Source organism: Chrysemys picta, chromosome 5 (genome assembly GCF_011386835.1).
Source record: "Chrysemys picta bellii isolate R12L10 chromosome 5, ASM1138683v2, whole genome shotgun sequence".
NCBI lineage: Eukaryota > Metazoa > Chordata > Testudines > Emydidae > Chrysemys > Chrysemys picta.
In genome coordinates this window covers 76,435,112-76,448,156 of record NC_088795.1, presented here as the reverse complement: position 1 = coordinate 76,448,156, position 13,045 = coordinate 76,435,112, and the positions used below count along the sequence as shown (strand labels likewise).

The window sequence follows — 13,045 nt, the reverse complement described above, 5'->3', positions numbered from 1 at the left end:
TCTATTGCACAGGAACAAAGCTTGTTCAGAGGAGAGCAGCAGCTATTAGTAGTCACATACATGCATGCTAATATATATTCAAAATATTTTAAATGGTAAGTGTTCATGCATGTATAATAAATAATTAAAATCTAACTACCATATTTATATATGGAAATATCAATTATGCTGTTTTATTTAGTTTTAAAGATTGTGCCCTAAAATTCAAAATAACTTAGTTTAAAATTATTTGATGTTTTACTATTTCATATTGTAAGTCAAATTATTGTGATCTAAAGACTCTTGTATGCCAGATGCTTTTAAGAGAAAATAATGTATTTTTCTTTCCACTGGGCACCAGAAAAGACTTCCAACAAGCCAGTCTGGATTTACAAGATAATCTCTGTACAAACAATTGTTACAGAGCATTTTTACATGGAGAGTCTCCAATCTAACATCTACAAACTCTAGAAAAAGAGGTAAGCTTTTAACTTGGATAGAATAATAATATGAATGAGATAGTCTAATAGTAATCAAGGAATCATTTCATTTCCACTTCCAGTTGTGCATGCACACAATATGTCTGAGATAGGGAAGTTTTCATTTGTAGCATCTGCTGGCCTGCCTATGAGGCCCTACCCCACCTTAATGCTCCCTACTGAGGGTATAAAGGGTGCTGCTGGCCAACTGCCACTCCAGTTCCTTCTCTACCACTTAACCTTGAAAAATGGTCTCTGAGCAGAGGGGAAGTAGGGCGGGTAGTAGAATATATGGACAACTCAAGTTACTGTACAAGGTAAGTAACTTCTTTCTTCAGGTGTTTGTCCCTATATGAATTCCACTTCTGGTGACTTCTAAGCAATAATTGCAGTCAGGATATAGGTGCTTGGAGTACCCACAGCAGCATTTGAAGCAGGTGTTTGTACTAATGTATAGTGCTGAGTGAAGGTATTTATAGAACCCTATGTCGCAGCTTTGCAGATATCTAGGATGGAGACATTATTGAGCACAGCCATAGATACTGTCTGGACTCTTTTTGAATGTGTCCTCACAGGAACTGAAACCTTATTTGGTTATGCATCCTGAGATCCATTTGGACAGTCTTTGGGTAGAAACAGCATTACCTTTCATTAAAGGACGTGAACAGTTTGGGAGACCGTCTGAACAGTTTAGCCTTGTCTAGATAGAAAGTCAATGCTCTACATATATCTAACAAGCGTAGCTTAAATTCTTTTCTGCTGTTATGTGATTTTGAATAAAACGCAGGAAGATGAATGACCTGATTCAAATAGAACCCAAAGACAACCTTCAGAATGAACTTAGGATTGATCCTCAAGGACACTTTATCATGATGAAAGACAGTATATGGTGGATCCACCATGAGACCTCTCCGATCAACAGCCCAGGGACGCACCGACACCTGAAATGGAGCACCCCCAGTGACATCACTTGAAGTAGTAGTATGCCCTTGCAGTGATTGAATCCGGTCTCGATTCAATGAATTCCATCTTCTGTGTCAGGGCTAAAATGGACTTTTGCTGTTTAATCTGAGGCTGAGATATTGAAAGACACCTCACCAGGTGTGTGGCCTCTTGTATGCTCTGGTATTATTGACCATTGATGAGCCAGTTGTCCAGGTAAGCAAGACTGCAATGCCCTGAGGCCATAGATGGGCTACCATAACCATTAGCACCTTTATGAATACACTCGGTGCTGTCAATAGTCTGAATGGAAGCACTCTGTATTGATGATTGTTTATACCTATGACAAACCTCAGGAATCTCCTGTGTGTTGAATGACTGTCTTTATGAAAATAGCATTTTTGAGATCAAGAGTTGTAAACCAGTTGCCTTGATTCTGGGATGGGATTATTAAAGAGTGGGTGACCATCCTGAACTTCAGATTTTGAATGTAAGAGTTTAGAAGCCTTAGGTCCAGGATAAGCCTTTTGTCTTTGGGATGAGGAACTATCTTGAATAGAAGCCTCTCTAGATGTGCTGAGTGGGGACTGGTTCTGTAGCTCCTGGGTCTGGAAGTGATTCCACCTTTTGTATAAGAACCTTCTCCTGACGGTCCCATGCTGGTTTTCCCTGTACTATTTGGCACTCTCTGTGTCTTCAGCTTGGTCAGAGTGCTGGCCCCTTAGCGGTACTGTCTGTACTTGTCGTTGCCTGGGACGCAAGGCCTCCAAAGTTTTGGAGTGGGATGTAGATAGTCCTTTTCTCTTTGAAGACAACAATGACTTGGGGGGAGATCTATCCTTAATATCTGGGGGGGGGGGGAGAGAGAGTCAGGGGAATATCTAGATCCCATCTCCTCACTCTTAACCAGCTTCTTACAGGAATCTAAGTGCTTGATGTTGAAGGCTCTGTAACCAACTGAAGCTGACCTCACTAGGGCACTCCTGGACTCCTAAGGCCAATGTACGGGGGGGGAATCCCCTGGGTCTGGATCATTCTTTGCTCTTATGGTTCTGTCCACAACAAACATTTTCAGACAGACGTCCCTGTCCTGACAGACCTCCACAGTTTTTGAAACCAGGGGTCTTGGGTGTAATTCACAGGCTCCTTGTGGCAGGAAGCAGGAGGGAGACAGGGAATATAACTGCCATATCTGAGACCCCTCTACCAAACTAAACTATTTCTAATTAACTATGAAAAAGGTTAAAACTATAGTAAACTACAATAACACTAAATACGTACAAGAAGAAAGGAGCTATCCAAGAGTACAGCTAGGTGTGGATATGAGCACTCTGTCTCCGGCCAAAGGTGTGAGAAGGAACTAGAGTGACAATTGGCCAGCAACAGACACTGCTACCAAAAACCTTACACTCAGGTTTGTTGACCACATGTGCTACCAGAAGTGGAATACACATAGGAACAAGCACTCTTTGAAATGATAATCTATCATGTAACAATACTTAAATTTTATACTTAAATGGTTCCATTTCAGGTTGTTTCTTTTTTGTTGTTGTTGTTTTGTTTTTTCGTCTTTTTTTGTTTGTGTGTTTCAATATTATGATATCAATGTTCCTTAGAAAGTCAATGCATGTTTTTAAAATGTTATTGTACTTTCCCTAGACCATGGGATGCTCAGATATCAGAGTTCATAAAACGGAATGAAAGCACCTTGTACTCATTTAATCCACGGGCAGTATGAAGCTAGTGTAATATGTAGGCAAGAGGGGTGATAGGTTGATGTTTCTTGGAAAAATGATAAGCAGTGGAATTTGTGAGGAGTTCTAGTGTTTCAAAAGTTCTTCCTACGAGGCCAGCTGTAATCACCCAAATTGGATAGAAATCAGGCATACAAATACTAAGGAGATGAAGTAACATAATAAAACAATGAATCTCATCTCAGATTGGGGTGGAGAACCCTTGATGACAGATCAGCATCAAAGTGCACCCTTGAGCTAGTATAAGACACAACTTCCTGTCAATTGGACTAATGGTGACTTAAGTCACCAAAGTCTAATTTGTCAAAGTCAATCACATCTAATCTAATTTTGATAATATAGGTATTGCTAAAAAAGTTGGAGAGAACTGGGTACCCATTTATGAATATCAGGCAATCAGTTATATAGGCAGAAAATATCATTAGAAATGAATTATGATGAAATACAATTTTACTTGACTGTACCATCAAAACAAAATTTTACACAGTACCACAATATAAGTTTCCCAGTTCTTATACAGGTCAAAAAAACTAGACTAGAGGTTGCCGTGAGCCAAAACGGAATACATTTTAATTCTACCCTTGAGGTAAAATGTGATTTATCATCAAAAACTAGGAAATACAGATGAAGACAAAGCAGTGCCAGGAATTCCAACAATTAACTCTATATGGATCATAAAAATTCCATTGTACACTGCTAAAATGCATGAGAACAAGAGATACCAATAAAGGTGGTCAACTGAAGTCCTAGCTATACAATGCTCGTTTTGCACATGAACAAGTGCAGCACTGTGAACATGTCAAAGCCAGATAAAAATGTTTAACTATAATAGTAATCAAGCAGACATTTTGAGTTCCAATTGGACATACTGTATATAGAGTGATAACCATTTTCCAGTACATAGTCCTCACAGAGTGGGAAAATGAGAATACAGAACTTTAAAACAAACATTAACAGTCAAAAGAAAGCATTTATTGCAAGCAATTTTTCAAGTTGTTTAGCTTCTGAAATACATTGTGGTTCACAATCTGTGAGCAAGTGCCAAATCTCCTTTTCAACTAAAAATATTAAAATGCAGTTTTTAAAATTTTGACAAAAGCAAGGGCCTGATTTTTAAAAGATCTGGCACCTAAATATATGCATGCTTAATTTGCATGTGCAATCAGCATTACTATGTACACAAATTAGGTATTTGTATGTGCAAATGAATAAATGGCCATTCTCCCAGATATGCATATGCGCAGATACCTCAGCATTACTATGTTCTAGCACCAAAATGCAAATTTGGAAGTCCGGTCCTAAATGTGTTTTGTTTCAAACAAAATATTTTTTCGTTTGCTATAATTATAGGCTTGCAGTAATTACTTGAATTAGCATTAGCCTGCTGATCTCCATTCTTTCTTATAAAATGTGATTTTGTATATCCCAGTGTTTCAAGAAGTAGTCTATGTTTACGGCAGCTGTTTACTTAAGGATGCAAAATTTGGAGTGTGTTTTTTTTTTTTTTTTTTAAGATGAGTGGCGCAAGCTACATAAAAGTTGACATTTTCTTCCTGCTGTGTGAAGGTGATATATATGGATTACAGTTGGCTTTGGTGCATTTTTATAGTGTTGTTTGAATATAAACTATACAACAGTTTCCATTTTATTTTTCATTCTAATCTTATTACTTCATTGTTAAAAATGAAATGTGCAGTGTTCAGGGTGTACAGAGCTGAGTTTGTAGGCCAATGCAGATTTTATATTGTAAGTGGTTCAGCACCATCAAGCACAGTTCAGGCTGTTTTGGCAACTCCAGCCCTAAATAAAAAGGTCATAACCATCTATGTAAAGTGTCTCCATACTAATGTCAAACATAGTCTAACTGAAAATGTTAAAATAGTGCTGTAGACAGAAAAGTGATGGCACTCAGGCACAAAACAATAAATTTGATTTACGGAAATAATGCTAAGGGAAACGCATCTTGGTTTAAGCTTATGTCGCATTGCATCAGGAATGCACAGAGAATGAGAGTATAAATTTCTACCTAGTGCAGTTATCATCATGTTTTGTAGACACTGTGAATAAACTTCTCTTCATGAGGAGACAGATTTTGTACAGTATCATGTGTCCTTAGCTCCTTTGTGGTCTACTCATAGTTATGCTTATAAATTCGTACTGAACAAACTGGAATATCCATTCCCTTATCTCCATATAAAGGAGCAGCATAAAAGCTTATGGTGCCCGTCTGGGATTATGTTACTTTGAATGGCCCTCCTTATATAACTTTTATTTTGGGGGCTTTTGACCCTCCAAATGATCTTTATGATTTTCCTAGCCTGTGTCTTAATGACAGTTCCCTTCAACTCCATGTTTTCCTTTCCTCATTTTCATGGAGATTGGTCTTGTTTCCAAAACAGGTATAATTAGGTGCAATAAATCATGTGATGGGACAGTCTTTGCAAAGCCTTTACAATACACTTTTCCTTGCACAGTTATTCATATAAGACCACTGTATTCACACCTGTGCCTAAATCTGAATAATTCGTGTGGCTACTGTGCTCTACAGACAGACTGGCAAGTCTTCCTATCTAGGAACGGTTATGGACATATTGCAGCATTTGGAGGAAGTTTGAAATCTACCAATTAAGACTGTTATTAAGGGTACATATATCTGAAGTAGCTCTTAGTTGTAGTAATTAACTACTTGACCTCAATGAATCAACTGAAAAACTGCAATAGTACATAGAAGTTCCTTAATAATTTCCTGACTTCTTCTCCTCTATCTCTGATAACCTGCTGAGCAACAATCCAAAAGAATCTTCCGCTGCCCTGCTGAATTTGCCAAAATCAGATTGGCCAGGTATAGAAATCACTTCTATAACTTTCTTTGGATGCACAAAACACTAACAAAAAACAAATTAATTTAGTGCATGTGAAAGGCTCAAGTTTGACAACCCTATAAGCTAGGGTTCTCCAATTAGAGGTGCAAGATGGATTTAAAAAAAAACTGATAAAAATCAAGCTTTCTGGTTTTAAATTCCAATTTATTTCATTGATAAACTTTTAAAGGTTCTCCATAATATCATGTATAGTGGTTTATTTCATATGTATTCTTACATCCAAATGTAGGAAATGGAATATGAACAATAGCAGTTACCAATCTGATTGTGGTATGACTCATAATATTTCAGTAATTTGTCATAATAACGATGTATATTATTTTATCTGGTGCCTGAAGCTACAAAGTGAACTTAAATTTAGCTTGGGGATATGTTAGAGAATTGAAATGGTTTGCATTACATGAAAAGTTTTACATCATAAAACATAACGCTTTGCTGCTTGCATAAGCATTTGTTTGGCAAACCTCTATGGAAATTTCTGTAAGTCATTTTATTGCACTATTACCTTGTTTCAGCATATAATATTGCGCTATTGTCTTGTTTCAGCAAAGTACTCCCCATCTAAACCAGAGTTTATATGTTCATATTTTTATTCTGGGTAAAAGTTCTGTATCTGTTCGAGACACACACTGACCTTTCATCTCAATTTCAGTAACATCTCTATTCCAGTTTCTACATTTGGAACAGCATCTATGGCCATGCCACATTGACTTGGTAACATTCTCAGTGTGTGTTAAATCATGCACACAAACTAATTTTAAACAACATAGGCACAAATTCCACTCTTTCCTCTTCTCTTCCCTTTGTCCATTTGAATGAGATGAATCTCTAGTTGGATTGGATTTTTATATAAATCTAGATGGCCAAATTTCCATTTGTATCATCCTAGCTATGTGGAAAAGACACTAATCTGTTTCTATTCTTCATCTGTCTGCTGCCTTTGCCATCATTAATCTTCTCCTACACTTCCTCTCTGCTCTAAGCTTCTACAACCAGAGCTTTCCAAGTTCCACTCCTAACTTTCTGACTGCACCTTCAGCATGTCCCCATCCTTCTCTCCCCCTATAAGGGTGAAGTTGACCCCTATACAGAGGACTGGTTCCACTTAAATCCTATTTTAACAGCTTGTGCTGGACTTCTGCTACGGGTGTATTTCATCCTAGATTAATTTATCCTGTCCCATGATTTCACGCATTCCTACTATATAGATGATTCCCAAATCTCTCTCTCTAGCCCTGACCTCTCCCTCTTGTCCAGGGTTCACAACTTTAAAAGCCTTTCTTCTTGGACATCTAGCCACTGTCTCAGATTCAATTTTTCCATAAGAGAGCATCTTGTCTCCTTTCAGTTGCCCCTCTTTCCTCTCATCTCTTCTACCTTTCTCATATCAATGCTAACTTGCTTTCATCTTGACTCCTCATTCTTCTTTTCTCCTTGCATCCAAGCTCTTGCTAAACCCTGTTATTTTTTCCTGCATAATATTACCAAAATCCACTCTATCCACCTGCTACCCCCTGGGCAGCCATACGCCACCCCCACACTGAGCACAGTCTAGCTATAAGTGATTACTAATAATTTAAACTGTATATAAAAGGAACATCTAAAAGTACTGGCTCAAAACCTTGCATTGTGTATGTACAAAGCCCATCAGCCCATACAGATACAGTTTGCATGCAAAAATGAGTTTCTGCCTATGCAAACCTTGCAATCAACAACGTCCTGCCCAAAAAACGGCTATGTAAAATTGCTCTGAAATATTAGAGGCCAATTTATGACCTCTTTGAAGTTCGGGTGCTCAATCCTGCCTGGTGAGGAGCACTCTGGCCCCAATCCAGCATTGCACTTAAGTAGTGCTACTGACTTTAATCATTCAAATCAGTTCCTTAAACTCAGACATTTTTGTTGCAGCAAATTATCTGTGTTTCTAAAACACCAGACATAAGTCTTTAATAACTTACATCAGATGCTTTTTTTACCTTCAGAAAATTGAAGAAATCTCTCTGTTTAAAGGGACTTAATAGCAAAACCATACCAAATTGCTTTGCTGCTTAAAAATGCATACACCTGCAAAATTTTTCAACCCTCTTAGATTACCATGCTAAACTCCAGAGTGCAATTTTGCTAACTCCACAAAGAGACAGATTTTGATTTTTTTTTCTGAAATAAACCCAAGCTAATTGCTTTTACTAAGATAAGAATTTGGAAGTAAAATACTAATTTCACTACTGCCTCCTGTAATAATATTAGGTTTCCCTGGTGAGAATAATAAATGAATAGGAACATTAAATGGAGTTTAGGTACCCAGTAGAGTAAGTACCAAAAAAAGGAAGAACAAGGCATCCTGGGGTGCATTTTATATTCAGGCTAATAACTAACATTTCCAAAAAGAGAGCATATTTTATATAAGGAAAATAAGTTGTGTAGGGTAGCATGACTGTAAGTTGGACACATTATAAATAAGATGAGATATTCTAATCACATTTCTATAGTACTTCCATGTATTAGATCACTTTCAGCAGGCTATAGATAGCACTGTGATAGCAGAAAAACCAATATTGAAGGTAAATAGAAATATATGAGATTTATCCTTGCCCTGATACACAAATAAATTCTATTAACATTATGCACACTTTGATGAGACAGTAAGATACCTCAAGGTCCCTGAAAATGCAGATTTGATAGCCCATTCATTCTCCAGCTACTGCAGGATAGTACCTCAGGACTGTCCTTCCTCTGAATAGAAATCTGATCTCATTTCTCCACCATATTCTCTTCCTTAGATCACACTATTATTTTTCTCTGCAGTAAAAGTTCCTCAAACTAATTTTGACAAATTTCAGACTCTAATTTAAAAAAAAAAAGAACTTGTACATTTAGAACATACTAATGATGTACAAAAAACAAACCTGTAAGACTAATGATAGATCACAGCCTACCCTTTAGAGAATAGCAGCATTCAAACTTACTAATGCACTTAAAACAATATGCTTGTTCTATGTAATTTAGAATTTATGGAAAATTTTATTAAATCTACAAATATTCAGATTTTGGATACCTCTGAGACTGTTGCTATTAAGAATCTTTTAATTAAAGGTTCACTTAGTTCCAATATGTTTAAAGAAACAATCTCCTGTACCCTTTTGCAAAATACTTCTATTGTAACTTGTAGGATTGTAGTTATTTTCACAACATAATGAAAGAAAAACTGAAATGCAATTTGGTAAAATATCAGTTTTTTTCATAATATCTTTACCAACAACTCATAATCCCCATTAGAAAATTATTAGCGTTGCCATCTAAATTATTATATGGGTGCTGATCCTGCAATTCACTGCACAGGTGGCCTCCTGCACTAGTGGATTCTTATGGACTTAAATGAGACTCCATGCAACTGCAGAGGTATGCTCATAAGCTTCTATTTGCAGGACCTGGGCCTAGGTTTCCTGGTCACTATCATTTCCCACTACATTTATTTTAATTAATGGCATGTATAATTTTTTTCTCTGTGTGTTTTATTTATTATTATTATTTATTATTAAGCTAAAACAGATTTTAAAAGACCTTATTTTGTATAAGTGATTAGCTGGATGCTGAAAGGTTGTCTCTATTCTTGCTCCCTGAATATCAATAACATCTTGTGATGGTTTATCTTTCTAGTTTTATTTTTAATGCCAATAATCTGTAAGTTACACTACATATTACCTAAAGGATACTTACTGTTTTTCATACACTTAGCTGTCTGTATGTGTTCATTTGTGTGGTCTTTTCAAACAGGAGATGCTATATTTACTTCTCATGTGTGTGATTTATTGTTTCTTGCATTTTGTCCTTTGAAAGAATGTTGGGTTTTTTTCTATTTCAAAGCTAAATGAAAAATATGAAAAACTAAGTCAGTCATATGATCAAATGAAAACAAACATGTTTATTACAAGTAAATGTGTTCTTATTGTATATTTAGTAAACATGCCTGCTCTAGCAACTGTACCCCAGGTACAGGGGCTGGAGGTGCCCTAAAAACCCTGTTTGTGGCTGGGAGACAATTCTCCTAGTGCGGGGGCTGAGGATGACCGGTGTAAGGCTGCCTTCTGAAAACCCCTAAGAAGCCCAGGGTTAAGAGATCACACCAATCTCTTAAAACCAGTGTAACCCCACCTCCACTCTGGGAGCTACAAGTTCTGTGCTACGCCTCACGCATGAGTCACAGTGAAATTATTTGTCCAGCCTTAAGCAATTCAACGCCATGAAAATCTTTTGCAGAAGACAGCCTGATGTAAGGGTATCCTTTAATCCTTCTGAAGTGAGGAGTATATTGCTGAAGTTTCATTGTTTTATGATGATGTAATTTAATGAAGAAATGGTGTAGTTGGCAGTTTTGAGCAGCAAGCAGAGCCCAAGTCAAGTAAACAAGAGAGATTTATGCATACTCATTAGTAACACAATCTGCAGGAGGAGAAGTGGTGCTGGAGAAAGGAAGGTTCCAGCAGAACAGAAACAAAATAGAGCAGCTATTAGCCATGCAAAGAATAGCAAGGATGTATGGCTACAGTAATGGCTATTGGAGACCAAAATGATGTCAAAACACTTCAAGTGAAGACTGTAAAAGTAAAACAAAGGAGCTTTTTTGATATAAATCAGTCTAGTAAGTTTCAGGTACTTGAAAGGATTTTGGGAAACCCTCACCAACATGAAGCCAGATGGGAGCAGAGCTGGCGAAATGTGAATGTGTGTACTGCAAAAGTGAAAGGTATGCTAAGTGCCAATATACACGCACAGTGTTGACCCAAAACAGGGTAAAGCATGTCCTCCTTAGAAGAATCTCTGCTGGCAAGTGCCACCCACAAATTAACTCTGGATCCTACATTTTCCTTACATTTGCATGACTGCTTGTTGCTTTTATTTAAAGCAACATTAAATTTCCATGTTATTCATATACACCATTTCCCTATAAGGTAAGTTGTGAACATGCAAGAATTTTCCCCAGCAGGTTTAAGCACATGAAGAAGTGGTTGTGAGAGAGTCACTGATGTGTATGCAGCCATGAAGTCAATGTAGTTGCATAGGTAGCTTAGAATATATCATATATAAATCAACCAGATACAGTATTTCTAACTCACTGTGAAACATTTCTACTTTCATGAGTGTGTGTGTCATCATTTTGCTGCCACATCTATAATCCAAGATCAGTTCGAATGTGATTTAACCAAACGTTTATCAAGCATATGATGGCATCATTTAAATACAGTTGTATACTATGTTCATGACAGCAAGATCTGGCAAAAATCTACTCTATGCAGGTTGTTCCAGCATGTTTGATTAATCAGAAGGGAGAAAGAGCAATATATTATCTCCAGTATAGAGTTCGCTTATAGAATTAGACTCACCAGTACCTAATCCTAAACAGCAGCTGCTGGAAAAATGCCATTTCTCCAGAAGAGCTGACCTGGGCGATACTATCCATCTGCATCTTCCTTGAATTTAATTTTTACTACTATTTTTACACAAAATGAAATTTATAGGTCTCTACTGAAATTCTGGGCTGGTTTTCAGGAAGATGAACAACAGGAGCCCCAGCTGATGGAGTTCAAAGTATACATTGTGGGAAAGGACTAACAGGTGAAAGAGAGAGAGTTGGGAGAGCTTACAAAAAGCTGGCTGGTGAGCAAACTGTTCTTTAAAAGTTCTTCCTGCCATAAGAGCCTATGAAGAGCTGACAAAAACACAATGGAAAATTTTTTTTAATTCAGATGTGATGCACAATTAAATTTCCACACTTAAAGTATTAACTAACCTTAAAACACATTTTACTGTAAATGGGAATCATTTAACATTGTCTGGCTGAGGTCTATGTTTCCCCTCAGATTGTCTTTTACATTTCCCACATCTGGAGCAGTGGTTTAACATAACTGAATGATATTTGACAGCATAGGCTTCGACGGCAGCACTAATAAAGAGTGTCAAACTACACTATGGAGGAATGGTGAAAGCCTGGGCAGAATGAAGACCCAGGCTTTCCCAGTATCGTTGTATTGTAGGCTGTCATCGTCATGCCCCTAGCTGCTTGGTCGTGTAGCAGATAGAACTCACTCATATAGAACAAGCCACTGAACTGAATACTTTAAAAATTAGCTGGCCACCATATTTGCTTTTTTGGGGAGCTCTATTGAAACAGACCCCTTTGGACCTATAGCACATGCCATCATTTACACAACTGTGCAAACATTCCCAAAGGAGTAAGGAAGCCCACTAGCTTCTTTAGCAGCTAATGCTTCTGATCTTGTTCTCCTACTTTAAAAGAAGTAATTTCCTATATGATAAACATTGCCAGATCCCTTCGTAAGCTACCAGAAGTAGCCTAGCAGCAAGCTAATAGGAAATGCCAATAGCCAGCCCTTTTCATTCACAGAACAATTGCTCCATGCTCCATTCCCCTGCCATGAGAGGCTGCAAAAGAAAACGGCAGAATTCAAAAGGCCATCCTGGTTTAAAGTAGCTCAGAGAGAGACTAGCCTCTCTCCTGGTATTTTCATTGAAACCAGTACGTACAGAGCCAGGTGAGAGAGAGATAAATATGTTTAACATGTAGGGTTTTTTTAATCTATATTGAGAACAGTGCTTTATATTACTACACTGGAAAGAATTTTGAATTCCAATTTACTTTTAGCTGTTTATGTCATATGGGCCTGATCCAGCACCCATTAAAGTCAAAGGGACCCTTTCCAATGACTTTAATGGGTGTATGGTCAGTGAAAGGTAATTAAGTCAATTTCACTTCACTTTATAGTCAGGTTCACTTTCAGGTTTTCAATGTCTGCATACCAGAGCTTGCAATGCAATGCTTATTTGTTTAAAAGTAACTGTTCACATTTCAATTTAAAAACTCACAGAAACGTGTGTAAAGGTTGTGCCTACTCCAAAGGTCCTACTGTCATTACAACATGGCTCTTGGGTTTTGTAGGTTTTTTTGGTTTTAATTTAAATTTTGGATGAAATTTAAATTAACAGTGTCCCA

The 13,045-nt window shown here is 37.3% G+C and overlaps 1 long non-coding RNA gene across 1 annotated transcript in view; it reads right to left on the bottom strand.

Moving 5' to 3' along the window:
* LOC135983687 (uncharacterized) overlaps positions 1–13,045 on the bottom strand; it is a 161,842-nt gene that overhangs the window by 8,304 nt on the left and 140,493 nt on the right. The gene's annotated exons all lie outside the window — the stretch shown is intronic.